At 45.8% G+C, this 26,154-nt stretch overlaps 1 protein-coding gene across 2 annotated transcripts in view; it reads left to right on the forward strand.

The window, feature by feature from the left end:
- The window catches only part of CERS6 (ceramide synthase 6), a 958,460-nt gene that overhangs the window by 926,978 nt on the left and 5,328 nt on the right, over positions 1 to 26,154 (forward strand). The gene's annotated exons all lie outside the window — the stretch shown is intronic.

The following is a 26,154-nucleotide window of genomic DNA, read 5'->3' on the forward strand; positions in this document are numbered from 1 at the left end:
TCTCCCGATAAAAATGATACCTCACTTGCGTGGGTAGGCCTAGCGCTGGCGACAGGAAACACCCCAAAGCGCAACGTGGACACATCCTAAATTTTGGAAAAAAACAGAGGTGTTTTTTGCAAAGTGCCTACCTGTAGATTTTGGCCTCTAGCTCAGCCGGCACCTAGCGAAAGCTACCAAACCTGTGCATTTCTGAAAACTAGAGACCTAGGGGAATCCAAGGAGGGGTGACTTGCGGGGCTCAGACCAGGTTCTGTTACCCAGAATCCTTTGCAAACCTCAAAATTTGGCTAAAAAAACACATGTTCCTCACATTTCTGTGGCAGAAAGTTCTGGAATCTGAGAGGAGCTACAAATTTCCTTCCACTCAGCGTTCCCCCAAGTCTCCCGATAAAAATGATACCTCACTTGCGTGGGTAGGCCTAGCGCCGCCGACAGGAAACACCCCAAAGCGCAACGTGGACACATCCTAAATTTTGGGCGAAAACAGAGGTGTTTTTTGCGAAGTGCCTACCTGTAGATTTTGGCCTCTAGCTCAGCAGGCACCTAGGTAAACCTACCAAACCTGTGCATTACTGAAAACTAGAGACCTAGGGGAATCCAAGGAGGGGTGACTTGCGGGGCTCGGACCAGGTTCTGTTACCCAGAATCCTTTGCAAACCTCAAAATTTGGCTAAAAAAACACATGTTCCTTACATTTCTGTGGCAGAAAGTTCTGGAATCTGAGAGGAGCTACAAATTTCCTTCCACCCAGCGTTCCCCCAAGTCTCCCGATAAAAATGATACCTCACTTGCGTGGGTAGGCCTAGCGCTGGCGAGAGGAAACACCCCAAAGCGCAACGTGGACACATCCTTAATTTTGGAAAAAAACAGAGGTGTTTTTTGCGAAGTGCCTACCTGTAGATTTTGGCCTCTAGCTCAGCCGGCACCTAGGGAACTCTACCAAACCTGTGCATTTCTGAAAACTAGAGACCTAGGGGAATCCAAGGAGGGGTGACTTGCGGGGCTCGGACCAGGTTCTGTTACCCAGAATCCTTTGCAAACCTCAAAATTTGGCTAAAAAAACACATGTTCCTCACATTTCTGTGGCAGAAAGTTCTGGAATCTGAGAGGAGCTACAAATTTCCTTCCACCCAGCATTCCCCCTAGTCTCCCGATAAAAATGATACCTCACTTGCGTGGGTAGACCTAGCGCCGGCGACAGGAAGCACCCCAAAGCACAACGTGGACACATCCTAAATTTTGGGAGAAAACAGAGGTGTTTTTTGCGAAGTGCCTACCTGTAGATTTTGGCCTCTAGCTCAGCCGGCACCTAGGGAAATCTACCAAACCTGTGCATTTCTGAAAACTAGAGACCTAGGGGAATCCAAGGAGGGGTGACTTGCGGGGCTCGGACCAGGTTCTGTTACCCAGAATCCTTTGCAAACCTCAAAATTTGGCTAAAAAAACACATGTTCCTCACATTTCTGTGGCAGAAAGTTCTGGAATCTGAGAGGAGCTACAAATTTCCTTCCACTCAGCGTTCCCCCAAGTCTCCCGATAAAAATGATACCTCACTTGCGTGGGTAGGCCTAGCGCCGCCGACAGGAAACACCCCAAAGCGCAACGTGGACACATCCTAAATTTTGGGCGAAAACAGAGGTGTTTTTTGCAAAGTGCCTACCTGTAGATTTTGGCCTCTAGCTCAGCAGGCACCTAGGTAAACCTACCAAACCTGTGCATTACTGAAAACTAGAGACCTAGGGGAATCCAAGGAGGGGTGACTTGCGGGGCTCGGACCAGGTTCTGTTACCCAGAATCCTTTGCAAACCTCAAAATTTGGCTAAAAAAACACATGTTCCTCACATTTCTGTGGCAGAAAGTTCTGGAATCTGAGAGGAGCTACAAATTTCCTTCCACCCAGCGTTCCCCCAAGTCTCCCGATAAAAATGATACCTCACTTGCGTGGGTAGGCCTAGCGCTGGCGAGAGGAAACACCCCAAAGCGCAACGTGGACACATCCTTAATTTTGGAAAAAAACAGAGGTGTTTTTTGCGAAGTGCCTACCTGTAGATTTTGGCCTCTAGCTCAGCCGGCACCTAGGGAAATCTACCAAACCTGTGCATTTCTGAAAACTAGAGACCTAGGGGAATCCAAGGAGGGGTGACTTGCGGGGCTCGGACCAGGTTCTGTTACCCAGAATCCTTTGCAAACCTCAAAATTTGGCTAAAAAAACACATGTTCCTCACATTTCTGTGGCAGAAAGTTCTGGAATCTGAGAGGAGCTACAAATTTCCTTCCACCCAGCGTTCCCCCAAGTCTCCCGATAAAAATGATACCTCACTTGCGTGGGTAGGCCTAGCGCCGGCGACAGGAAACACCCCAAAGCGCAACGTGGACACATCCTAAATTTTGGGAGAAAACAGAGGTGTTTTTTTGCGAAGTGCCTACCTGTAGATTTTGGCCTCTAGCTCAGCAGGCACCTAGGGAAACCTACCAAACCTGTGCATTTCTGAAAACTAGAGACCTAGGGGAATCCAAGGAGGGGTGACTTGCGGGGCTCGGACCAGGTTCTGTTACACAGAATCCTTTGCAAACCTCAAAATTTGGCTAAAAAAACACATGTTCCTCACATTTCTGTGGCAGAAAGTTCTGGAATCTGAGAGGAGCTACAAATTTCCTTCCACCCAGCGTTCCCCCAAGTCTCCCGATAAAAATGATACCTCACTTGCGTGGGTAGGCCTAGCGCTGGCGAGAGGAAACACCCCAAAGCGCAACGTGGACACATCCTTAATTTTGGAAAAAAACAGAGGTGTTTTTTGCGAAGTGCCTACCTGTAGATTTTGGCCTCTAGCTCAGCCGGCACCTAGGGAAATCTACCAAACCTGTGCATTTCTGAAAACTAGAGACCTAGGGGAATCCAAGGAGGGGTGACTTGCGGGGCTCGGACCAGGTTCTGTTACCCAGAATCCTTTGCAAACCTCAAAATTTGGCTAAAAAAACACATGTTCCTCACATTTCTGTGGCAGAAAGTTCTGGAATCTGAGAGGAGCTACAAATTTCCTTCCACCCAGCGTTCCCCCAAGTCTCCCGATAAAAATGATACCTCACTTGCGTGGGTAGGCCTAGCGCCGGCGACAGGAAACACCCCAAAGCGCAACGTGGACACATCCTAAATTTTGGGAGAAAACAGAGGTGTTTTTTTGCGAAGTGCCTACCTGTAGATTATGGCCTCTAGCTCAGCCGGCACCTAGGGAAACCTACCAAACCTGTGCATTTCTGAAAACTAGAGACCTAGGGGAATCCAAGGAGGGGTGACTTGCGGGGCTCGGACCAGGTTCTGTTACACAGAATCCTTTGCAAACCTCAAAATTTGGCTAAAAAAAAACGTGTTCCTCACATTTCTGTGGCAGAAAGTTCTGGAATCTGAGAGGAGCTACAAATTTCCTTCCACCCAGCGTTCCCCCAAGTCTCCCGATAAAAATGATACCTCACTTGCGTGGGTAGGCCTAGCGCTGGCGACAGGAAACACCCCAAAGCGCAACGTGGACACATCCTAAATTTTGGAAAAAAACAGAGGTGTTTTTTGCAAAGTGCCTACCTGTAGATTTTGGCCTCTAGCTCAGCCGGCACCTAGCGAAAGCTACCAAACCTGTGCATTTCTGAAAACTAGAGACCTAGGGGAATCCAAGGAGGGGTGACTTGCGGGGCTCAGACCAGGTTCTGTTACCCAGAATCCTTTGCAAACCTCAAAATTTGGCTAAAAAAACACATGTTCCTCACATTTCTGTGGCAGAAAGTTCTGGAATCTGAGAGGAGCTACAAATTTCCTTCCACTCAGCGTTCCCCCAAGTCTCCCGATAAAAATGATACCTCACTTGCGTGGGTAGGCCTAGCGCCGCCGACAGGAAACACCCCAAAGCGCAACGTGGACACATCCTAAATTTTGGGCGAAAACAGAGGTGTTTTTTGCGAAGTGCCTACCTGTAGATTTTGGCCTCTAGCTCAGCAGGCACCTAGGTAAACCTACCAAACCTGTGCATTACTGAAAACTAGAGACCTAGGGGAATCCAAGGAGGGGTGACTTGCGGGGCTCGGACCAGGTTCTGTTACCCAGAATCCTTTGCAAACCTCAAAATTTGGCTAAAAAAACACATGTTCCTCACATTTCTGTGGCAGAAAGTTCTGGAATCTGAGAGGAGCTACAAATTTCCTTCCACCCAGCGTTCCCCCAAGTCTCCCGATAAAAATGATACCTCACTTGCGTGGGTAGGCCTAGCGCTGGCGAGAGGAAACACCCCAAAGCGCAACGTGGACACATCCTTAATTTTGGAAAAAAACAGAGGTGTTTTTTGCGAAGTGCCTACCTGTAGATTTTGGCCTCTAGCTCAGCCGGCACCTAGGGAAATCTACCAAACCTGTGCATTTCTGAAAACTAGAGACCTAGGGGAATCCAAGGAGGGGTGACTTGCGGGGCTCGGACCAGGTTCTGTTACCCAGAATCCTTTGCAAACCTCAAAATTTGGCTAAAAAAACACATGTTCCTCACATTTCTGTGGCAGAAAGTTCTGGAATCTGAGAGGAGCTACAAATTTCCTTCCACCCAGCGTTCCCCCAAGTCTCCCGATAAAAATGATACCTCACTTGCGTGGGTAGGCCTAGCGCCGGCGACAGGAAGCACCCCAAAGCACAACGTGGACACATCCTAAATTTTGGGAGAAAACAGAGGTGTTTTTTGCGAAGTTCCTACCTGTAGATTTTGGCCTCTAGCTCAGCCGGCACCTAGGAAAATCTACCAAACCTGTGCATTTCTGAAAACTAGAGACCTAGGGGAATCCAAGGAGGGGTGACTTGCGGGGCTCGGACCAGGTTCTGTTACCCAGAATCCTTTGCAAACCTCAAAATTTGGCTAAAAAAACACATGTTCCTCACATTTCTGTGGCAGAAAGTTCTGGAATCTGAGAGGAGCTACAAATTTCCTTCCACTCAGCGTTCCCCTAATTCTCCCGATAAAAATGATACCTCACTTGCGTGGGTAGGCCTAGCGCCGCCGACAGGAAACACCCCAAAGCGCAACGTGGACACATCCTAAATTTTGGGCGAAAACAGAGGTGTTTTTTGCGAAGTGCCTACCTGTAGATTTTGGCCTCTAGCTCAGCAGGCACCTAGGTAAACCTACCAAACCTGTGCATTACTGAAAACTAGAGACCTAGGGGAATCCAAGGAGGGGTGACTTGCGGGGCTCGGACCAGGTTCTGTTACCCAGAATCCTTTGCAAACCTCAAAATTTGGCTAAAAAAACACATGTTCCTCACATTTCTGTGGCAGAAAGTTCTGGAATCTGAGAGGAGCTACAAATTTCCTTCCACCCAGCGTTCCCCCAAGTCTCCCGATAAAAATGATACCTCACTTGCGTGGGTAGGCCTAGCGCTGGCGAGAGGAAACACCCCAAAGCGCAACGTGGACACATCCTTAATTTTGGAAAAAAACAGAGGTGTTTTTTGCGAAGTGTCTACCTGTAGATTTTGGCCTCTAGCTCAGCCGGCACCTAGGGAAATCTACCAAACCTGTGCATTTCTGAAAACTAGAGACCTAGGGGAATCCAAGGAGGGGTGACTTGCGGGGCTCGGACCAGGTTCTGTTACCCAGAATCCTTTGCAAACCTCAACATTTGGCTAAAAAAACACATGTTCCTCACATTTCTGTGGCAGAAAGTTCTGGAATCTGAGAGGAGCTACAAATTTCCTTCCACCCAGCGTTCCCCCAAGTCTCCCGATAAAAATGATACCTCACTTGCGTGGGTAGGCCTAGCGCCGGCGACAGGAAGCACCCCAAAGCACAACGTGGACACATCCTAAATTTTGGGAGAAAACAGAGGTGTTTTTTGCGAAGTGCCTACCTGTAGGTTTTGGCCTCTAGCTCAGCCGGCACCTAGGGAAACCTACCAAACCTGTGCATTTCTGAAAACTAGAGACCTAGGGGAATCCAAGGAGGGGTGACTTGCGGGGCTCGGACCAGGTTCTGTTACACAGAATCCTTTGCAAACCTCAAAATTTGGCTAAAAAAAAACGTGTTCCTCACATTTCTGTGGCAGAAAGTTCTGGAATCTGAGAGGAGCTACAAATTTCCTTCCACCCAGCGTTCCCCCAAGTCTCCCGATAAAAATGATACCTCACTTGCGTGGGTAGGCCTAGCGCTGGCGACAGGAAACACCCCAAAGCGCAACGTGGACACATCCTAAATTTTGGAAAAAAACAGAGGTGTTTTTTGCAAAGTGCCTACCTGTAGATTTTGGCCTCTAGCTCAGCCGGCACCTAGCGAAACCTACCAAACCTGTGCATTTCTGAAAACTAGAGACCTAGGGGAATCCAAGGAGGGGTGACTTGCGGGGCTCGGACCAGGTTCTGTTACCCAGAATCCTTTGCAAACCTCAAAATTTGGCTAAAAAAACACATGTTCCTCACATTTCTGTGGCAGAAAGTTCTGGAATCTGAGAGGAGCTACAAATTTCCTTCCACTCAGCGTTCCCCCAAGTCTCCCGATAAAAATGATACCTCACTTGCGTGGGTAGGCCTAGCGCCGCCGACAGGAAACACCCCAAAGCGCAACGTGGACACATCCTAAATTTTGGGCGAAAACAGAGGTGTTTTTTGCGAAGTGCCTACCTGTAGATTTTGGCCTCTAGCTCAGCAGGCACCTAGGTAAACCTACCAAACCTGTGCATTACTGAAAACTAGAGACCTAGGGGAATCCAAGGACGGGTGACTTGCGGGGCTCGGACCAGGTTCTGTTACCCAGAATCCTTTGCAAACCTCAAAATTTGGCTAAAAAAACACATGTTCCTCACATTTCTGTGGCAGAAAGTTCTGGAATCTGAGAAGAGCTACAATTTCCTTCCACCCAGCGTTCCCCCAAGTCTCCCGATAAAAATGATACCTCACTTGCGTGGGTAGGCCTAGCGCCGGCGACAGGAAACACCCCAAAGCGCAACGTGGACACATCCTAAATTTTGGGAGAAAACAGAGGTGTTTTTTGCGAAGTGCCTACCTGTAGATTTTGGCCTCTAGCTCAGCCGGCACCTAGGGAAACCTGCCAAACCTGTGCATTTCTGAAAACTAGAGACCTAGGGGAATCCAAGGAGGGGTGACTTGCGGGGCTCGGACCAGGTTCTGTTACCCAGAATCCTTTGCAAACCTCAAAATTTGGCTAAAAAAACACATGCTCCTCACATTTTTGCGGCAGAAAGTTCTGGAATCTGAGAGGAGCTACAAATTTCCTTCCACCCAGCGTTCCCCCAAGTCTCCCGATAAAAATGATACCTCACTTGCGTGGGTAGGCCTAGCGCCCGCAACAGGAAACGCCCCAAAACGCAACATGGACACATCCCATTTTTTGAAAGAAAAGAGTGCCTACCTGTGGATTTTGGCCTGTAGCTCACCCGGCACCTAGGGAAACCTACCAAACCTGTGCATTTCTGAAAACTAGAGACCTAGGGGAATCCAAGATGGGGTGACTTGCAGGGCTCGGACCAGGTTCTGTTACCCAGAATCCTTTGCAAACCTCAAAATGTGGCTAAAAAAACACGTGTTCCTCACATTTCTGTGCAGAAAGTTCTGGAATCTGAGAGGAGCCACAAATGTCCTTCCACCCAGCGTTCCCCCAAGTCTCCCGATAAAAATGATACCTCACTTGTGTGGGTGGGCCAGGTGCCTGCAACAGAATAAGGCCCAAAACCTGAAGGGATAGAAGGGATAGTTGGGGGAGCCACGCAAGCCACACCTCCCTGGACTCCTTGGGGTGCCTATTTTTAAAAAGTTTCTGGGTTTTGTAGGTTTCCCTACATGACAGCCGCACCCTGGACCAAAAACATAGGTGGGCCCCCCCCCCCCAAACACAGGCATTTTTGGAATATATCACTTTGATGTGTGCACATACGTCCGTGATGTGCCAAACACTAAAATTGTGAAAAGAAACACACTTAGGTTATGTGAAGAAGACCCCTCACCCACCAACCAAGTTGGTTGCATGCTTCATCATCGGGGTCCCACCCGAGGCACCTAGCATGTCACAGGTGTGCTGCGACGCCTGATTACAGCGGAGCAGGTTTTGTCTTTTTTTACAACACATACTGGTTGGATTTGGCACGAGGGTGAGTGATGGTTCAGTGGATCAAATTTTATTAACAAGAGATTTCACAAAAATGAAATGCACTGCTAATAACTGAAAGGCAAAAAAGTGAACCAATGACTCACAGCTCGTGAGCTGTAAAGCCGCGACAAGGCACCAACCGCTTTACAGGCCATTCACACACCTTTCATACATGACACGCACAAGACCATTCACACCGCCAGCCACGGGCCCAGCACATTACAACACTCACATCGACAGACCGCGCCACTCAAGGGCCCATCACTTACATACGCCCACATGCCTGATACAAGAATCACACCAGCTGATGGGAGTGTGGACTGCCGTTCGGCTGGCACCGCCAGCCAAGCGCCACCCCACGCACACCGCCAGCCAAGCGCCCCCCCACGCACACCGCCAGCCAAGCGCCACCCCACGCACACCGCCAGCCAAGCGCCACCCCACGCACACCGCCAGCCAAGCGCTCCCCACACACACCGCCAGCCAAGCGCCACCCCACGCACACCGCCAGCCAAGCCCCACCCCACGCACACCGCCAGCCAAGCGCCACCCCACGCACACCGCCAGCCAAGCGCCCCCCCACGCACACCGCCAGCCAAGCGCCACCCCACGCACACCGCCAGCCAAGCGCCCCCCCACGCACACCGCCAGCCAAGCGCCACCCCACACACACCGCCAGCCAAGCGCCACCCCACGCACACCGCCAGCCAAGCGCCACCCCACGCACACCACCAGCCAAGCGCCACCCCACGCACACCGCCAGCCAAGCGCCACCCCACGCACACCGCCAGCCAAGCGCCACCCCACGCACACCGCCAGCCAAGCGCCCCCCCACACACACCGCCAGCCAAGCGCCACCCCACGCACACCGCCAGCCAAGCGCCACCCCACGCACACTGCCAGCCAAGCGCCACCCCACGCACACCGCAATCACTTTTTTTTATTTATAAACAACAAAGAAACTACTAATTATAAAATAAGCACAAAACTACAAACACAAAAGCTCTAACTAAATACACAACAGATGCCAACCGTGAAACATATGAAAATATAAAACAGACAGCTTACGCTCAAGGTATTTCCCAGAATTTTTTTTGGGTATGGTAACTTCTGTAACAGCCGGGAACACACAGCCCAGGCTTTGAAGGGCATTCGGGGCAGGACATCCGGCTCTCCCTCCGGATTAATCTCCGGGCACATACTCTACATTTCTTTGTGGGCATGTCTTTTTTGGGAGTGGGAGGAATGTGATCTGGAAAGTGCCGATCTTTCAATCTAGCCACATCCTCCACCACTTCTACTCTAGGAACTCTTGCCGGTTCCACCACAATAAGGCTTTCTATCACCGACTCCTGAAATTTAACAAATGTCATCCTTGACTCGGGTGAACAATCCTTGTATACAATAAAGGCATTAAAAGTTGCCAAATGAAATAAATGTAGGGCCAACTTTTTATACCACACATATGACTTACGAAGAGCAGTGTAAGGTTCTAACCTCTGATCTACTCTATCAACACCACCCATGTGCCTATTGTAGTCCAAAATGCACGCAGGTTTGCGCACTTCCGCAACCTGACCCCAAACAGCCACAGGGGAAGTACTCTCATCATGGATGGTCGATAGCATGTACACATCCCTCCTGTCTGAAAATTTCAGAGCTAGCAGCTCATTATTCCGCAAGGCACTGCACTGTCCCCTCTCAAGTTTTTTACAGACAAGCTCCCTTGGATAGCCTTTCCGGTTAGAATGGATTGTGCCACAAGCAACAGTGTCCACCCTAAACAACTCCTTGAACAACTGCACTCCAGTGTAGAAATTATCTACGTACAAATGGTGACCTTTGTTAAACAGCCGTCTAGCAAGTTCCCACACAATTTTTTCGCTAACTCCAAAAGGGGCCGGACAACCAGGAGGGTCAATACTGGAATCCCTACCAGTGTAGACCCGGAAATTATACACATATCCTGTACTGCTTTCTGACAGCAGATATAATTTCATCCCATACCGTGCCCTCTTACTAGGAATGTACTGCTTAAAAACTAAACGCCCCTTGAAAAGGACCAAAGACTCGTCCACACTTATATCTTTGCCTGGGACATAGACCTCTGAAAACCGATCCACAAAATGATCAAGGACAGGCCTAATCTTAAAAAGGCGATCACAATCAGGGTGATCTCATGGCAAGGCTAAAGCATTGACTACAAAATGCAGCATACGAAGAAGAAGCAAATACCGATTACGTGTCATAGTTGCAGGAAATATAGCAGTTGCCATCAAGGGACTAGTAGACCAATAAGAAGCCAGTGACGGCTTCCTGATCAACCCCATCAAAAAAGACAAACCTAAAAACCTTTTCATCTCTTCCAGATATGTGGGAACCCAATGAGGAGCTCTAGACTGAGGCTTAAGTCTGGCAGCGTTGTCCCGCAAATATTGCTCTGCATACACATTTGTCTGCTCCACAATCTCTTCCAAAAATACATCGTCCATAAACAAGTGAAAGAAATGGACAGGCAGAAAGTTTTCCGTATTAACTCTACACCCGGGGAGACCAGTAAATGCAGGTAACTGTGGCTGCTCCATGTTTGGGGCAATCCAGGTGTCAGGTCTTCCAATGGGAAACCCTGCAACCCCAGGCTGCTTCACTCTTGGCACATCAATGTCCTCCTCTAACACAGGCCCTTCATCTGCACTGAGAGTAGCTTCCTCATCAGAAGAATACTCTCGGACAGAAAACTCACTTCCAGAATCTCCTGCTTCCTCCTCTGCCTCAGATGCAGAGTCAGTGTCGTAATCATGGTCTGAAGACGACTCAAAGAGCATGCGAACAACCTGCTGAGCGGTCACTTTGCGGCTAGCCATGATCCTAACAACAAATGGATTGCCAACAACAACTAGCACTAAAATAAGTAATAAACAAAGTGTAGCTTTATCAGAAAGAGTTATGTACTACAAAAAACTATACCACACAGTTGCCTGAAATAGCTACTCACCAAGCAACTACTCTGCACAGACAGCAATCACCAATGATATCCCACTAAAAAAAGAAAAAAGCAATTTAGACATATGACAACACAAACACCACTGTGCTCAAATCTAAGGACAATGTCAAACACACAATACTGCATTTAGTACACCACCTACAAACATGTCAACAATACTCCTTTGGAGTAAATTGCGTTCACTTACCTAAAACATGCAACTATGCAAACCACAGGACAACTACTGCCAAAACCGCAAAGATCCACAGCAAAGGAAGCAAAAGCGTTGAACTAGAAGAAAAAGAAGAAATAAATTGTTATAATCACCTAGTGTGCTTCCACCCCCCCCCCCCCCCCCCGGGGCCAGATCGTCCAAAAAATGGCTGCTCTGCCATCGGGGGGGCCGAAACAGAAAAAAAGAAAGCTCCCCAGGGTAGCGACCCTTGCCACAGGAGTTGCCCCCAAAATAAACAATAAAAACAAAATCCCTGGTGTCTAGTGGTTTTCGCCCCCCCCCGGGGGCAGATCAGCCCAAAAATCGGCTGATCTGACCCCGGGGGGGGGCAAAATACAAATAAAAATTGCCCCGGGGGGGCGACCCTTGCCCAAGGGGTCGCCCCCAATAACACACATAAACAAAGATATCCCTGGTGTCTAGTGGTTTTCCCCCCCTGGGGGCAGATCCACTGAAAAAATGGCGGATCTGCCCCCAGGGGGGGGGCGAAATACAAATAAAAATTACCCCCCGCGGGGGGCGACCCTTGCCCAAGGGGTCACCCCCAAAAACAAACATAAAAAAAGATATCCCTGGTGTCTAGTGGTTTTCGCCCCCCCCGGGGGCAGATCCACCGAAAAATCGGCGGATCTGCCACCAGGGGGGGGCGAAATACAAATAAAAATTACCCCCCGCGGGGGGCGACCCTTGCCCAAGGGGTCGCCCCCAAAAACAAACATAAAAAAAGATATCCCTGGTGTCTAGTGGTTTTCGCCCCCCCACTGGGGGCAGATCCGCCGAAAAATCGGCAGATCTCACCCCGGGGGGGGGCGAAATACAAATAAAAATTGCCCCCAAATTTAGGCAAAAAGAAAATCCCTGGTGGCTAGTGGAGATTCCTGCTCCACGATCTCGGGCCCTGCCCGCGATCGTGGAGCAGGAATCTTGAGAAAACAGACACAGGGGGAAAGGAAAAACCCTTTCCTTTCCCACCGTGTCTGTTTTCTCAAACCCCCCACCCCCCAAAAACGGAGAGGACTCACCTTTGAGCTCCTGCTCCGAAGACGCGCTGGAAGCAAATGGCTTCCAGCGCGCCGGCAACACTAGATGACGTCAGCGCGCTGTGCGCGCGCTGACGTCATCGGATTGCCGTGGGGGGGGGGGCGGGGGTGGAAGGGGAAGGTCTTCCCCTTCCATCCCCGCCTGGGGGGGGAAGAGGGGTGCACGGGGGCGCGCTAGCGCGCCCCCAAGTTCCCCTGTGCCTAGGACGAGATGATCTCGTCCAAGGCACAGGGGAACTGTAGCCTTGGACGAGATCATCTCGTCCAAGGCACACAACCGGTTAAATTGGGTAAATGTAGCCCTATGTATATAGTCCTAAGCTGATCCAGCAGAAGAGTAATCTCTCAATAGATTTACTTGTAGAAGCCCTTGTGTTGCACTGGTAAGGAATGTACACTTCTCAGACACCATTGTTGTCAGGTCTTGCTGGGAAATGGTGTTGTGGGACTCCCACCACAGTTGTTAAGAGCTCATCCATAGTTTGTTACGATTGTAAAGATTGTGGTTTCTTTCTCTCTCAGATTCTCTTTCCTACATGGAGTCTTACAATGACTAAATATAATTACCAATTTAAGACATAAGGGCCCAGTTGTAAAAACATACTAGTCACAAAAAGTGGTTTCAAATTGTACACAAACGTTTTGTAACTAATACTAATGTACTAATAGGTTGGTTCACAAAATAATTAATTGCAGAGAGTCATAGAGCAAGCTGCCTCATTAATATTCATGAGGCATGTCGCAATTTGGGGCCCTCTGTGATTGGATGCAATAAAAGGGAAGGTGGACTGCAAAGAACAGTAGACCACTATCCTTTTGTTGCATTTCAAAATGGAATTTATTTTTTAAAACAGCCCACTTTGCTTAAAAGAATTAGGACTGCTTAAAATTATAAAAAAAATTTCATTCTGAAGACTGTCAGTGAGAGTTGGCCATGCTGCCCTTTATCACTGCCTACTATGCCTAAAGTTGCCACTCTGATTCATATAGGAGAAGGAGTCCATGGGGCAATCTTTTCTGTCGTCAAATCAGTTATGACCCTAAGCTCTTCTATTCTTCTTTGACCAAAGCAAAAATGAATACTATGGTGATTTGTGGGCACAAAACAAACAAGAATGTTTACTCATTACATTTGCAGTTTATTGTTTAGGTTTCTGTAAAAACTGTGTACATTATTAATTTATGCAAATAAAATCCATACCTGATGAACACTTAGGGTGCTCATTACGAGTTTGGTAGTCCGAGGACCTCCAAACCTGCAGTGATGGTCAGACAACCACACTCCTGGAAGTCTGACCACCATATTACAATCCTAGTGGTCTGACTGTCAGGAGACCACTGCCACCGCCTGGATCACAGATCCCAACGGGTTGACGGCAGACTCAGTCATGGTCAGCCACAGCAGTGCCCATTGCAGCCCCACCATATTGAGCACAACTCTACGTTCCATCAGCCTTGGCTGGTGGAAAGCCAGTGCTGAGGGCCTCAGGGGGGGTCCCTGAACTTCCCATGACATGGGCAGTGCATGGGCCGCTATGCAGACAGTGCGCATTCCGAGGGTGCTGGGGTGCTCTGGCATTGGTCTCAGATCACTTAAGGGAGCTGAGGCCCATGCCGCCACACTGTTTCCACTAGTCTGACTGGTGGAAACATCATAATACGATGGGGGTAAGGCTGCCGGCATGATGGCAGCCTCCCCCCGTGGGTTTGGCGGTCCAACAGTCGGACAACCAAACTAGTAATGAGCCCCTTAGTCTAAATTGCATTAAAAGGGTTAAAAGTGAGTGCACTCCATGTTAAAACAGCTACAAGTAGCTTTCTGAGAGAAATACCTTCCCCTAGGCACGGCTAAAGCTTTGTTAAGTGCTCTGAAGATGTTAATTCCTGCCTATTTACAATCTGTAAAGCAAATGATTTGGTGAATATCCGCCATAGCGGCAAAGGGATAACGCCTAGTTATACTCCTACAGCACAAAGGGTTAGATTGCATTAAGCATAAAAGTTGTCTACTACAGTTCAACAAGATTGAGTGCAAATTTTGGGTAATTGTACAAGGCCAAGCTAAGGAGCCATTCAAAAGAACAGGAATAATCTTTGCTTTTATGATGTTCATCATAGGACCTAACACTCTACCCCGGTAAACTATAGAAAAGCTTTTGAGTGCACCCATAATACTAGTAATTCTACTTTTTAGTTTCTCATCATGAATTTTCCCGTTTACATTTTTATCTAATGTAAAATCTAGATACATGTTTTCCTGGACCACTTCTATCTTAATACTAGAACTCTTTCGACCAAAAGGACATTACCTTAGTTTTATTAATGTTAATGAAAAGGTTGTTTTCCAAACTGTATAATGGCATTCTATACTTTTGCCTTTGCGGGCCTATCTGAATAGTTGCCAAAATAACCAGAACATCGGCATACAGTAATATGATCCTCCTAACTTTGGATTGTCATCTAAGCTATGTACTAATACATCTTCAAGGCCTGTTCACTAAACGATTTACCTTGTATGCATTTGAGGGCAGATGTTTTAGCTACAATGCATATTTGCTTCCCTAATAAGGTTTTGAACATTTCCTTCTTGATACCTCCATCCTTTTAAAGTACTACAAGCCTTATCTTATCAAGGCAAGTCTCCATCGTCCATAGATTGTCCCTTATTTAGAGCTGCAGTCATTGATTCCTTCTTGTATCATATTGAGCAAGGACCTCCTGACTGACCAGTAAAGCAACAATTACTGCATTACTATGGACTTTGGGCACATGGTCAAGGCCGATATAGGTACTTATTACAAGTGACCTATGTCCTTAATTTACCTGCCCCTAATTTACTATTACTGGGGGTGCTGGTAATTCTGGGGATAGGGAAATAACATAATGTATGTTTTTGGGGGAATAAAATACTGAAATTGGGTTACCATGCTTATTTTGCATGTTTTCTGTGGTTTTTCACATATCAGTTGTGGTTCTGCTTAATCATAATTGCAGTGAGTCTGGTAACACGTGATTGGGCCCATCGAAATGTACATGCCAGTGATAATGAGAGCCTTAGGTGTCAATGTCAAGGCTATTTTTTCAGTGTTTGAGGGTTTCACAAGGCCCAGTGCTAATTGACAAAATGTCAAAGAAATCTAAGTTGCTTTTGGAATAAATAGGCCAGGTCAATGTTTATAGGTACTTCCAGAGGTCAATTGTGCTGCATAAGCTCTTTGTAAAGCAAGAGCTGACGAATATGGTGGCCAAAGGTTTGGATCAAAAGATAAGAGAGCAAAATTTGCCCCTTTTTTTCCTTCCCTGGTGAAAATGAATTAGGGTTACTCTGCAGATGGAAAAAAAATCCACAAAAGTCAAAAACAGCTGTCTGTTTTGAGCATGAAGATCAGGGCACAATGTAATTACCTTTATGCTAATTGTTTTAAGGTAATTGCATGGTCTGGTTTTGACAATGCTCCTGAAAGTAAGTTCTCCAAAATGGAGTACTGTGTGAGGCACCTGCCAGCAGGATTCTGATGTCAATCTATTGCCATATTTAAGTTATGGCAATTAATGTAGCCAAATTGTTGTTATCATAGCTTAGGCAAGTTCACACGCACTGATACACAGTTTGGCAGTACTTCATTGCCCGATATATGTCAACATTCCTGTTTGAACATGTGAACACACATGAATTTTCTTCATTCTTCATATAGCCTAAAAGTCTCCAAATGTTCACATATTAATAGAGAATATGGAATCCTCTCTTTGGACATAATTGTACACCTCTTTAACATTAATAAACATCTTGCAACTCAATTTGTTAAGGACATTTTCTGCCCAGATCTTTTGAAGTAGCATTAGATAGTATTGTTGGAAGTAACTCAGTTTTCACTGAGCCTTGGGCTGATAAAGGAGAGTTTGTCAACACTATCACTCCAAATTTAGTTCAGGTTTTAACAGAGAGTAACCTGTTAGAGATTCTTTATTAGTACCCTGGTAATCCTCCTGGTAATGCCACCTTGCAATCAACAATACCCAGGCAACGGGTTAGTCCACGGCACCAGGGTGTAGAGGGTTATAAATAGGGCCCTGAGGGCCAAAGTACAAATGATGAATTACTGGGTAATTGGTAATTCCAGTTCTGAATGTCCCATAATTACTCATTGTGCTGCAGAGATTTTAGATCTTTTCAGCTGCCAAAATTGCCAGAAAACAAAACAAATTTTCAGTGTTTCAGCGGATTGCATAATTTTATTGATGCTGGTAATTACTGTTACTGGCCCCATCAGAATTATTTTGCCTTACTTACTGAGGGTTTTAATATTTAATGTGGTCCTGTGATGTTTTTGTGAATTTAAAGCACCAGATGATTTTTGTGCAGTCTTATGGTCATGCCTTAGTTGAAGTGTTTTCCTTATTTTTGATGATATTTTCTTTCGAAGATGGAAGTTTTCAGGATGCTATTTCACAAAATCCTACATTTATGAAGTCACAATGGGAACTAATTGATGCTGCTTGAAATCAGTTTGATATCTTTTGTTGCCGTGAATGTAAGGGTACCGAATGAAGGTTCTTTCAAACTCAAGATCTTTTTAAAGTAATTTATTATTCAAAGATGAGAACATTGGAATGGTCGAGATCGCTACTTAATCCACACAGGTTGCTATGGCAAATGTGATAATTCATGCTATTGTTATTTATTTTTGTACTGACTTGCCCTACATTTTCACTTGATTTCAGTTGGTTCCCCTAGTATTATTTATCTGGTACTTCCCAGCATTTAGTTTTATGTCAGTTCCTCCATTATTCAGACTCATGCATGACCTACCATTTTCCATTGAATCAAAGGGAGTAAACAGTATAAATTTAAACAGATTGGACCTGATTCTCAAACTGCACTTTGTAGCACATTTTGTAGTACTATGAAAAGTACTACAAAATGCAGGGACTGCTCCTCCATTTGGGCGGAGGCGCATCACTCCCCCACCCCTGCCAGCAGCAGAAGCTGCAACGCTTTCACCACAAAGGAATAATAAACCAGGTTTATTATTCCTTCGTGGTGAAAGAGGCGGGGCATAGGGGATGACAGCCTTGGAGGGAACTGCACAGAGCACTCCCCTAGAGTGCATGTGTGTTTGGCCGGCCATCTCGGGCCAGCCAAACACACATGCGCTGTAGGCTCTCTCCAGCCCAGCGAGAGAGCCGGCCAGGGTGTTCCCAGCCAATTCCTAGCCAATTCCCAGTGTTCCCAGCCAATTCTGACACTGCTCAGAGCAGCGTCAGGATTGGCGCAGGGCAGGCTGGGAGCCTCTGCCTGCAGTCCCAGCAAAACAGAGGAGCGGTGCAGTGAGTTTTTATTTTGTTTTATTTATTTTTTAAACCCGATCCCGCACCCTGCCTCCCCGTGCGCCACCCCCATCCCCTTCCTCAATAACAGTGCGAGCTGCAACTGACAAAATGCAATTCACAAAGTATGTGCAGAGTTTTATGGCTCCACACTCCTTCTACTTGTTTGTACAGAGTCCCCCGCCTGTGCAGTCTCTGGGTGTGGATAATTCCAAACAGATATGTATATGTAGTATGTGGTATTACTTAGATAATTTCTCCTTTTAATAACAACACATTGCTTGCCAGATAGTTCACTTTCATATTACCGCCCAGTATAAAAGTTTTTGACATTGCATTATTTTGTGGCCATTTGCCTTCCGCTATGTGATTCTTTTTTTCATTATTTATTACCCATGTGACTGCATTTCTTTTATAACTTTAATGTTCTCTTTTTTCCTGAAAATGCAGCAATGTTCTTCGACTCATAACCTTGTGTTAGGGAGGAACTGTGTGCTTGTAGGCCACTCGAGTGATGGCAGACATACCACTTGCTTGGAGGAAAACCTGGTATTCATCCCTGCCTTCACTGCCAGGCATATGCAGCAGTGCAGAGGGGCAACTCAGAAGTTGTTGATGCTCTGGAGATATTGGAAATTCCCTTGATTATCTGTTCTGACTCCCCTCAGGTGTAGTGAAACACCATGGATTCTCCCTGAAATATTATTTGACACATAAATAGAGCACTTGCTCGCTGATGTACAGAAAGTAATGTGACCATAAGAATTCTTCCTAGACATGCCCAAGTTCTTCAAAGGCTTCTCAGAATAACTAAAAAGGTGCAACACACATCATCCAGAAGATTGGATTGGAACGAAATAGCGGTTATCCAGCACATCTATAACAAAATCATGTATATTATATTCCTAAAAGAAGGAACAGTGATAGAAAGCATCGTATAAACAGGACGTTGTACATAAAAAGCCACATTTATAACAGAAAAGAAGGAAGTCTTAAGCACACATTTAGGTATTGGTGGATGCATTGTCAAGTCGCTGGAGTGGCAGAGTACTTACCTTGGCTTGCCCAATGACAGTATGCCCACCATATCCACTGTTCGACAAAAGCATGGCTGATTTTACTTTGTTGATATCTGTGAAATCTGTACAATACTGATATGCTGGTCATGACATGACATGATGGTTGATCAGCCAGCAGTGGCCGCAAATCTCAAGGGAAGGTATGGGGACGGGGGGGGTAATGAAATAATAAAATTAAAAAAAACTTACTTCTGCTCGTCGCCCCCATCTCCTGCCATGTCGCTTGTAGCTCCTCTTCTTCTGGGGTTCTAGCATTCACTGGGACACCAGCACAGGCTCCCCAGCAATCCTGGTGCTGCTTTCATGCTAAACTTAGCATGAAAGCAGTGTCAGGATTGGTCTGAGCAGCTTGGATTGCCGCTTAGACAAAACTCTGGGGTCTGTGCAGTTTCTCCAGCCCGACTGTTCAACACAGCTGGGCTGGGGAAACCTAAGTGTGAATGTGTGTTTGGCCACCCCAAGACGGCCAGCCAAACACACATGCACATTTAGGTGCACTCTCTGCACTCTCTTCTCATCCCTCCTTGCACCTCCCTTGGTCCAGCCCGCCCCTCCATTGACATACTGATGGCTGAGCCAACAGCTGAAAAGTAAAACAAATAATTAAACATCATGTTATCTTTCAGCTCCTAGCTTAGCCAGGGGTGCGACGCTCCTTCGCAATTGCGAAAGAGCTGCCCCTGCCCAGTGTCAAAAGACCAAATTCCAAAGCAGGAATTTGTTTTTGATAAAGTTAAAGCAATGTCATTGATGAGCTGGGGATTTCTGCCACCTGGTTGTGGTACTGATTTTTTCTTGACCTAGATTGTTGTCCTGTGTTTGGCATTAAAAACACAAGGATTGTATACCCAATATAAAGATAACAAGGTTTTATACGCCATTTGCCTTGAGGCATGACATAGCACAGGAAGCCACAACCTAAACATGACAAGGTTTGATACACCATAAGCCGGCAGCTGACCTGAGGCAGGTGACACAAGAGATTGTTGCACATCCTTCAGTTTTTAACTAATGACCCATTACTGACAACCTCTAAATGAATCCCCGGTGTGTGTTGAAGAATGATTCAGTCTGTGCATACTGTTATCATAAATGCACCAAAAACTCAGGAAATATCTTGGGCGTTCCAAAGGTCATGAATCTGAACTCCTTGTTGTATTGAAGAACGTTTTTCTAACACTGTATTTGTGGTGTTTTAAGGCTCAGCAGTGTAGACTCCGTGTTTTTTAGACAGGAAAATGATTTTTAGTATTTTAACTCCAGAAAGTTACACATGGTAGGTCCTGCCGTGGCTTGTGTGACGCAGAAGGGGCGGGTTGGTGCACACGGGGTGGGGGCAAAAAGGGGGGAAGAGAGGGGCTTAAATTAAAATTGATAAAATAATTTTAAAAAACACTTACCTCCTCCACCGCGTTCTGCTCCATCCGCTCCTCCTGCTCCTCTGCAGGCAGAAGCTCCCAGCCTGCCCTGTGCCGATCCTGACGCTGCTCAAAGCAATGAGAGCACCCAGCTAGGGTGCTCCCAGACAGACTGGAAGCCTGTGCAGGCTCTCCCCAGCCCAGTGACTGGGTTGCTGGGCTGGAGAGAGCCCTGTGCGCATGTGTGATTGGCTGGCCCGAGATGGCCGGCCAAACACACATGCGCTCTGAGGTGGAGTGCTGAGCACTCCCCCTCATTCCTTGTCACCCCCGTGGCCCCACCCCTTTTCCCCAAAAATTATAATAAACTAAGTTTATTATCGTTTTCGGGGGAAAAGTTTGCAGCTGCGGCTGCTGGTGAGGGGTGACGCTCCTCCGCCCTTATGGAGGAGCTGCCCCTGGGCAGGCCACTGCCTCTCCACCCTCCTACTCTAAAAATGACATAGTAAGCCAAAGGCTGATGTGTTTGGTGAGCTTTAAATTGCTGGAAATTTTTATTTTTCCCGTTAATGCACTTCCATGTTCTCCGAGAGATCTATTTCAATTCTGTGCACTAAATTTTTACAAAGTTGTTTCTAGTGCGTTATGAATTTTAACATAGCTATTTTATGCTTCTCAGTGAAGACAAGTACAGCTTGAAAAGCTTCAAGCCAGGATTCTCATTATAAACAAGGCTATTATTACACCCTTTATTTTCCAGAAGAGGAATGCTTTTGCCCACTTCAAAAGTCGTTTCAAACAGATCAATAAAATTCAAAAATAGGCCAAAACATTCGGAGCACGTACAGGTGACAAGCACATCACTGGGGAGTCAGCTCCCTCAGTACAAATGGTGGACCCTGTCAAATAAAGCTTCAGGTTCTGTCACCGATTTGAGTAGACTGATGTCTTTATTGGTTGAAGAGGTGGGGCAGCGCTACTTTACCACTTTAGACAGTGGTGACTGGTTGCTTGCCACAGGAACTTTGAAGGAATGTGCTGCTTCTGGCTGGAAATGTAGGAGCATTGGTTGACATATCTGAAGTGAACAACAGAACTTAACACAATGAAATACACAAACAGTATGAAAACACAAACCATAACAGAACACATCACAACAAAACAGTGAAAAAAAGAATGCAGTTTAAGAACTGCAGTATAACACAACAATAGCATATTGCATTAATGAAGCACAAATACACAGCAGCACAAACATCGCCACCACAACAAAATGCCCCAGAACATATATGCAAAACCGTTCTTGTCAAATATTACCATGTCTAGAATTGTGTTTCCGTAATACAGCAGTTGAAGATGCTTGGAGCAGGAGCATGGCTATTTTTGGCACACCAAGTGCAGTGGCACTGGTGAATGAAGCTCTTAGGGGCCCGTTGAATCCTGATAATTGTTTTATTTTACTATCCCAACAGCAGTGAAAGGGGACATTTTCCTTGCTAGCACCAGGACCCATGGCATCCTTGCCACGCAACTGGCTTGGAGCAAACACTACCATTACTCATCATTAATAGGCTTGGGTGGAGTTCATGGAGTCCTGCTCCGCAGAACTCTGTGAAGTGCTGAAAAAACTCTGCCGTGCTACGTGGAGTTCCATGAGCAGCAGAGTTTGACTGTTTGCACTGATTTTCAGTGCTTGAGTTTCTCCTGTGCTGTATTAGTGCGAACGGCATCACGAGGAGCGCCAGAGGGCACTAACTTCATTTTGACACTCGAGTAGATTTACTACTCGAGCGGCAGCTGGCTCAATGCGAGCACCAGCTTTCTCATCGTGAGCGGTCATGGTCTACCATGACCGCTCCCATTCATAAATCTTGCTTGCTCTCACCAACTTAGTGGTTTCTCTTGCTTAGCTTAATGTCGGCAAGCAGAAGAAAGGCTTTGGGTTTTAGATCTCTGCCTCCCATTGCACTTCTAGTTTTTAACATGTAAACTGTAAGAATGAATATCTAATGTAGCCTCTAGGACGCCTCATAAAATTGTAAAAATAGAGTGTAAATTTACATGCATATTTTTAACATTATAACTTTATTTAGAACTTTTACATAGTAGTTTACATCTATATTGTGACAGCTTTGTGTATCTAGGATTTAATTTATTTAGTGCCAAACATTCTGTTGTTTTGAGATTAACGTTTCATGCCTTGGGTGCAGCGCTTAATTTGAGCAGGTTGTTTCATGTGCGGGGGACCAAACCTATTTTGAGGGCTGACACTCTGCCTCAAGCATTTACTGCAATCAAAAGACACATATGGGAAGGACGCAGGAAGAGAAAAACGAAAAAGCGTCCGAAAAGGAGAAAGCAGAAAGCTGCAAGAGGGAACTGAGGGGGCAGAGAGTAGCTGTAAATGGATTAAAGAGGCCTGAGGTGGCTTCAGGATTACGCTGACTCAGTATTCTGGTCACCAGCACGTTCTTATTTACAAAATAAGTATTGATTGGGTGTATGATTTTTGATTTTGTACAGCACAGTGGTGTTACGAAACTTGAGTGGCCCTCCTGCAAAAATACATGGAGGTACCCCCCCTCCCAGGCCACCACACACCACTTTTGCAGAGGTCCTCCTCCTCTAGAGATCGGGCTTTCCCCCACCGCTCCGCACGGGCTATGGGGGCTTACATTATGACACTGAGTCAGCATCTTTATTAGTTATCTCTTACTTAGTGTGTTTATGAATATGTCGAAACACTTGGAGGAATGCCTGTGGTATAGCGGAATACCCAAAATAAAATCCACCTGCAGTGAGAAATGAGGATAAATGTGCCATGGTGTATATGTGTAGGCTATAAGTAGGACGTTCTTTTACCTTCATATATAACCTATTGTGGCAAGATAAGCATTGTTTGTTTGGAGTTATTTAGCTATTTTAGAAAAAGATCCTATTATTTTTTTAATTTCTGATATTTCAGCCACAGATCTCTCAAAATCAACTTCTTAACGTGTTTTAAAGAGGATATTACACAAGACCTCGGCTAATACTGGACATAAGGGCATGCAACTGCGCAAAGGATGTGAAGAACAAAAATAGGCGTTTGTGTGTGGGGGGAGGCACGGGGGTTGGGCACTGTGGAATTGCAGAGCTACGTAAACAATAGGGCTGCCACTGCAGCGTGTGTCGTCTAGCCCAATCCATGGATGTGAGCAGCCTCTTACTTTCTTTAGGAAGTTGTTGAACTGTGCCAAATAAGGATAGAGCTCAGCTGAGGTGACGGGAGGCCAGTGAGTGGAGTGGTGGGTCCTTAGAGGCTGGTAATGTATTTTCTTGTGACTTATTTATGTTTCTGCTTCCAGGGAGTTTTGTTGGGCTGTGTTTGGGCTTCTTTGATAACTTTTGTAGATGTACTGAGAAGTCCAGTTAGTTTTCAGATTGTTTTTATTGTTTCCAAATGTTTATTATCTCCAGAAGCCAGAAGCAAGACAGGAATAGGTGTAAGATTTGAAAGCTTAGCCTGGAAGGTAGATGAGGTAACGGCTTGATATTCTGATCAATGGATGGATTTAGACATGGGAGTTACCCACTGGCAACAGATAGGTTAAAGGGGTGGCCTTGGCACTGACCCAGGAACAGATGGTCAAGTAGTGTACTTTTATCCATATTGTATTTGTTCCTGTTGCATATAACGACACAAAGTCCAGTCAAAAGGATCCTCTGATCTTCCCTGTTGTCCTCATCCGTTTTATGGAATTTAGATACGAATGGGCTTATGGAACCGTTCCAGCTCATCTAGGGCTCCAGTCCTGATTGCGATGAATATTGAGTCAGGTGCTACCTCCCGCTTGCACTGGACTTTGTATTACAGCACGAGTGAATTGCACAACCAGGGGATTTTGCACAGGCAGTTCCAAAAAGTCAAGACTGGCACAAATGGACAGGCAAATAGTACACATTCACTGTTTGTGCACTTTAGAATGAGGAATAGCAAGGATTATTTGCACAATATGCTCCATTACAAGGTGTGTAAACATAAAAACAGATGCAACCTGCATAACAGGTAAATACTGCACCTCCTTCAATTAGTATTTGTCGGTTGCCCGGTTTGCAACCTGAAGTGTGTGCAGTTTGTGATCCACATGTCATCAGGGCTTAAGTTACCTAGGAGGACCGGCCCTGCATTACTTCTTATTAAATGGCTGTTGAGGATTAGAGGATGAATGGAGAATAACATTGGATAAAACAATCTGAAATGAAGAAGTATATCAAGTAATGGTGTAGAGATGTGCAATCGAGAGCTGGGGAACTGTTCCCAGTAACTAGTCCCCTTTTCATGTATACAGTTCACAGATCCAAAACCTGACATACTCAGCAGAATTCTCTCAGTGACAAGACCAAATCAGTTTGAGATTTCCTTAACAAGACTCTTATCAATCATGCACATGAGTGCGAAGAATTGATTAAGTCAAACAGACTTGACACAATTTTGTGGGATGTCTCATTTAGCTCAAAAAGTTGCGAGGTTCAGACCCTAACATTTAAGTGGTGTGCGATGAGGGGAAAGGTGAAGCTTCACTCTTCAGTCCGAGAGAAGGTGTTCATTATTAGCATATCTTTGAATCCATAGTCAACATAGTGGGGGTGGGGGGATTGTGAGGGGGAGGATGGGCCTAGAGGGATGCTTTTTATGTAATTATGTTGGTAGAGGTAGAGCTAGAGAGTGTCCACAGCTTAGGACTAGAGAGCAGGGATCTTTCCTCATATCATGTGTTGTATGTTTGTAACTAAAGAGCACTAAACCTCATCATACTAGAGATATATATTAAGCAAGTATTTACCACAGAGGGAAGGTTGAGGGACTCAATGTAATTCTTAATGTGTTAGCCAAAAATATGTCCCAGAGCCAGGAAGTATTACAACTCAGTGAACTAAAGGGAGGACACATATGATGGAATGGGCTGTCAAACCCAGCACTCGAAGAAAACACTGTGTGTGGGTTAGACAATATTTCCTTTTGATTTGACACGAAAAGCATAGCAGATCAAATGCGTATTTATGTAATTTCTGTTGAGCTCAGTCTACATGATGCGTTATGTTCACTAGTTAGCCCTGGACTGGGTGGCAGCAAAACCAGCTAGGAGATGTAGGAGATCAGGATTGGTAAAGAAAGGATCATTTAGACAAAGATTTAATGAGATTAGCACACTCAAACAAAAGGAAACCTATCGATGCATGCAGAACTTATGATGGAAAATAGAAAATGTGGTCAATGAATACAGTGAGGGCCTCATCTAGATTTTGGTAAAAGTGGGATTTCTGCCAAAAAGTGAAGGATGTCCTTTCTGACTAAATGTGCTGTTCCCCTGCTCTGTTTACAATCAGAGGAAGCTCCAAGCTTCTTATGGTGGATCGTGAGCGGATGAACTGGTGGAAACCTTTGACCAATGTCCTGCCCGTCACTGGGCCCTTGGTCAATGTACAACATAACATCTGCCCTATTTGGGCAGTCATTACAAAGTACATTTTTCATGTTCATTACTGCTAAAAAGAGGCTGGTGGCCCCCAAACAGAAAACAAAAAACCCTCTACGCACAGGGAGAAAACTCCAAATGTGTCAGGGACACTTATTTTTTTAATTTCCAACAACAAAGCCCGGCTTCGGAAGCTTGTTTTAGAAAAGCAGAAAGCATTGCTTGTGGGTTAGTAGAAAACGATTTCTGTTTGCACATTTATGGGATTTCTCAAATCAGTATACACGCTTACAAAGGATCTCTGCGCTGTGTATCTAAGATTTCTTTAACAATATATTCTCTAAAATATGTATTGTCCTAGACAATGCAAACTAAAGTTGCAGGAGCTTTCATGTATGTTTTCTTTGTCCAAATCAAAGGTCTACATATTTGGCTACTGAACCACTGAAGCAGCAGTGCACTTGGTGAAATATTAGAGACTTTTTAAAACCGCTGTTTACATAATACACCATTGGTCCTATGTATCCCTAACAATCCAGAATCTATTA

Source organism: Pleurodeles waltl, chromosome 3_1, assembly GCF_031143425.1.
Source record: "Pleurodeles waltl isolate 20211129_DDA chromosome 3_1, aPleWal1.hap1.20221129, whole genome shotgun sequence".
Classification (NCBI taxonomy): Eukaryota; Metazoa; Chordata; class Amphibia; order Caudata; family Salamandridae; genus Pleurodeles; species Pleurodeles waltl.